This window comes from Mus pahari, chromosome 9 (assembly GCF_900095145.1).
Source record: "Mus pahari chromosome 9, PAHARI_EIJ_v1.1, whole genome shotgun sequence".
Classification (NCBI taxonomy): domain Eukaryota; kingdom Metazoa; phylum Chordata; class Mammalia; order Rodentia; family Muridae; genus Mus; species Mus pahari.
In genome coordinates this window covers 381222-385772 of record NC_034598.1, presented here as the reverse complement: position 1 = coordinate 385772, position 4551 = coordinate 381222, and the positions used below count along the sequence as shown (strand labels likewise).

At 37.3% G+C, this 4551-nt stretch overlaps 1 pseudogene; it reads right to left on the bottom strand.

Moving 5' to 3' along the window:
* Nucleotides 1-1455: 1455 nt before the first annotated feature.
* LOC110326693 lies at nucleotides 1456-2404 on the bottom strand (annotated as a pseudogene).
* Nucleotides 2405-4551: the final 2147 nt, after the last annotated feature.

The window sequence follows — 4551 nt, the reverse complement described above, 5'->3', positions numbered from 1 at the left end:
TATGGAAGGAAACAACACCGGGCTTTGTTGAGATCTTCTAAGTGATCAATTCCAGGATCAACCTGCCTCCACAGGTTGCAAGCGTCCGGTCTCCATAGCAACCCCAGGCTGGCAGTCTCTGTGTAAAAAATCAAACAGCCCTGTTGCTAGGATTTTAGGGAGGAGACTAGTTTTGTGATTTGGTGAAGTCTCTGTCCCTCTTCCTAGCTCAGCCAATCCGAACCCTACCCTTTCGTTTTGTTTGTTTTATTTTGTTTTGGGAACCAAGACCTGCAAGATGAGAGCAAAGGTGGAACTGTGATCCGGTGTTGGAGGTCTTTAAAAGTATGACAGTTTGATCTAGGTTATGGATATGAAGTATGAGTAATGTATATAAAGTGTGGCTCAGCAGTTAAGAGCACTAACTGCTCTTCCAGAGGTCCTGAGCTCAACTCCCAGCAACCACATAATGACTCAAAACCATCTATAATGTGATCTGATGTCCTATTCGGGCATGTAGGAGTACATGCAGATAGAGTACTCATATACATAAAAATAAATAAATAAAATATTTAAATAAAAAGAATGGGGGAATAAACGCATAAAGTCAAACAGCATTTCCTCATTCTCTTTTCCCTACTATTTGGGTGATGAGTATGAAACCCAAGGTCTCTGCACTCTAGGGACATTTCCTAGTAGGACATGATGCCATAGCCTTCTACATTTTTTAAAGATAGTTTTATTAGATCTATTGGAAATACACCTATGTCTGCTTCCAAACACCCAAGGAAGAACCTGGCATAGTATTCTGCAGCTTGGTTTCTTTATTTCAGTGTTGTCAGTTCTTAAACTAGAGTGTAGCTATTACCTCCGTCATGAATGCCCCAAAGATGGGCACGTTAGGTGTAGAGAAAAACATTTATAGCTCAGTGATGTTTAGTCATAACAAAATGATTACCTAGTCTATCAAAATATGCAGCTTTGCTTTTTCTTCCCTAAGGAGCTAAATTCATGGATCAAATTAAAATCCACCATGCTTCAAATTAAGTTCTAAGAGTTCTTCATAACTATAGCATGACTCTAAATGAAAATGCATATTTGTTTTTTTGTATTTCCCTATAGGTGTCCTCAATAAATTTCTGAGACCTTAATTTCAGTCTCATTTACAAGTTTAACTTTGTAAGTTTTATATTATATTGTGAATCTCTAACAAATTGTTTATTTGGGTTTATCTCTTTAGCTCAATGTCATATGACCTTGACATAATGCAAGTGTATAAATAAAAAGTATTCAGATACAAAATTCTTAGTCCTGTGTCATAAATATATTTGAGAAACCCTCAAGCCTTCCATGGAGTTGCCATCTTCTCTTCAAGAAGCATGCTTTCATTAGCCAGGAGGACATTCTCAACCTCTTTCTGAAATTGTCTTCAGAGTGAGACAGACCACAGTTTTATCTTCCTTGTAGATTTGAAACTCAGTTGCCACGACACCAATGCCAAAAACCCAGAGCCTGAATGACACATAATTTTAGTGCTTCCAGCATCTTGCACACATTTACAAAATCTTCTGGTGAGAGCAATTCTATCCCTTGAGTTTTCCTAAACAGTACAGCTCTGTGAGAGACATCATCCCCACACACCTCCTCATTCCTCTAAGATATCAGCAATTTTCCAATACGCTGTTTGACTAGTTGCATGTGGGACTATGTGCCTAAGCTTTAGTGTCCTTAGCCACTAAGTTGTTTTTTCCCACAATTAGCAACTAGGGCCTAAACAGGATGGTCTCATCTTCTGAGACTTTACCATGCTTCTCTTTAATCTCACTAGTGATTAATTTTGATAACACCACCATTTCCTTAGCCTTGATTATTAGCTTATGAAGGTCTTCAAAGGCCTCAAAATGTTTTTGTCAGTTCTCTCTCTCTCTCTCTCTCTCTCTCTCTCTCTCTCTCTCTCTCTCTTTCTCTTTCTCTCTTTCTCTCTTTCATTTCCTTTCTATACCTACAATTCCTACAGGTCTTGTGCTTCCTGGCTGGAGTACTTCATTTGTAGTGACTGGGAATCTGGTGTATTCTCCTATCTTCTCTTCATTATTTTCTCTAATAAATGCCTGTAAAACAAAATCCGTCTATGTTCTTTGAAGGTGTGTTTGCTGTATGAATTTTTACTGCTCTGGAATGGAACAAGATCTTTGTTAGCAGGAGCTAGGTTCACAGAAACTAAGATTTTGTCACTCTTTGCAATTCCAGTATTACAAAGCACCTATTATTTTTTCTGGCCTCTCCAAATCAGTTGATGTGTACTAAGAAGAAGAATCCCAGCATCGAACTTTATCATAGTTCTTTGATTTCCAGGAGGCCTTTGATCTGCCCCAAGCTTTGGTGCAAGGCTGGAGCCAGCTAGCTTGCCTCTGCTGCTTGCCATTGCTCCTGGGCAGGCTTCAAGCCATGCCCTCTAGTGACCATTGTGATTGGGGAGGCTGAGAGCTAGCATTCAGATAGCAATTACAAGTGTATCTAGCATCTACAACTCTCTACTCTATGATAACTTGGTCAAGGAACAAAGAAAAAGAAATTAAAGATATTTTAGAATTTAATGAAAATGAAGACACAGCATACCCAAACTTATGGGACACAATGCAAGCAGCACTAAGAGGAAAACTAATAGCTTTGAGTGCCTTCATAAAGAAATTGGAGAGATCATATACTAGCACCTTAACAGCACATCTGAAACCTCTAGAACAGAAAGAAGCAAATACACTCAAGAGGAATAGACAGCAAGAATTAATCAAACTCAGGGCTGAAATCAACCAACTAGAAACAAAAAGAACTACACAAAGAATCAACAACACCAGGAGCTGGTTCTTTGAGAAAATCAACAAGATAGATAAACCCTTAGCCAGATTAACTAGAGGGCACAGAGACAGTATGCAAATTAACAAAATCAGAAATGAAAAGGGAGATGTAACAACAGAAACTGAGAAAATTTAAAACATCATCAAAACCTACTACAAAAGCCTAGACTCAACAAAACTGGAAAATCTAGATGAAATAGAGGATTGTCTAGATAGATACAAGGTACCAAAGTTAAATCAGGATTAGATAAACCATCTAAACAGTCCCATCTAAACAGTCCTTCCTGAGGAAGTAGAAGCAGTCATTAAAAAACTCCCAACCAAAAAAGAGCCCAGGGCCAGATGGTATTAATTCAGAATTATATCAGACTTTCATAGAAGACCTAATACAAATACTCTTCAAACTATTCCACAAAATAGAAACAGAGGAACACTACTTAATTTCTTCTAAGAAGCCACAGTTATGCTGATACCTAAGCCACACAAAGACCCAACAAAGAAAGAGAACTTCAGACCAATTTCCCTTATGAATATTGATGCAACAATACTCAATAAAATTCTTGAAAATCTAATCCAAGAACACATTAAAACAATCATTCACCATGGTCAAGTAGGCTTCATCCCAGGGATGCAGGGATAGTTCAATATAAGGAAATTGCTCAATGTAATCCACTATATAGACAAACCCAATCAAAAAAAAAATTACATGATCATCTCAGTAGATGCTGAAAAAGTCTTTGACAAAATACAGCAACCCTTCATGTTAAAAGCCTGGGAAAGATTAGAAATTCAAGACACATAGCCAACATCAAATTAAATGGAGAGATACTTGAATCAGTCTCATAAAAATCAGGTACAAGGCAAGGCTGCCCACTCTCTCCCTATTTATTTAATATAGTAGTACTCAAAGTTCTAGCCAGAACATTTAGACAACAAAAGGAGGTCAAAAGGATACGAATTGGAAAGGAAGAATTCAAGATATCACTATTTGTGCATGATAAGAAAGGTGACTCCTAAAATTCTACCAGAGAACTCCTGCAGCTGATAAACAACTTTAGCAAAGTGGCTTGATATAAAATTAACTCAACAAATCAGGAGTCTTCCTCTACTCAGAGGATAAACGGGCTGAGAAAGAAAATGGGGAAATGACACCTTCCACAATAGGCACAAATAATGTAAAATATCTTGGTGTGACTCTAACCAAGCAGGTGAAATATCTGTATGACAAGAATTTCAAGTCTCTGACGAAAGAAACAGAAGGAGATGTCAGAAGATAGAAAGATCACCCATGCTCACGGATCGGCAGGATTAATATAGTAAAAATGGCCATCTTGCCAAAAGCAATCTACAGATTCAAATCAAATTCCCATCAAAATTCCAACTCAATTCTTAACAGAGATAGAAAGAACAATTATCAAATTCATCTGAAATAACAAAAAAACCAAACCAAACCAAACCAACCAAACAAACAAAAAACACAAGATAGCAAAACCCTATTCTAAAAAGTAAAAGAACTTCTGGGGAAATCTCCATCCCTGATTTCAAGCTTTACTACAGAGCAAATTGTTTCAGGAATTTTAACAGTCTTTCTTGTGCCATTTGGTATAATCACATACACATTCCACCTATGTGAGTTGCTTTGTTATAGATTTCAGCTAGGGTTAAACATTTACTCTAGCATCTTATTTGTATCCCAAAATGATGTTTCTTTCTATGC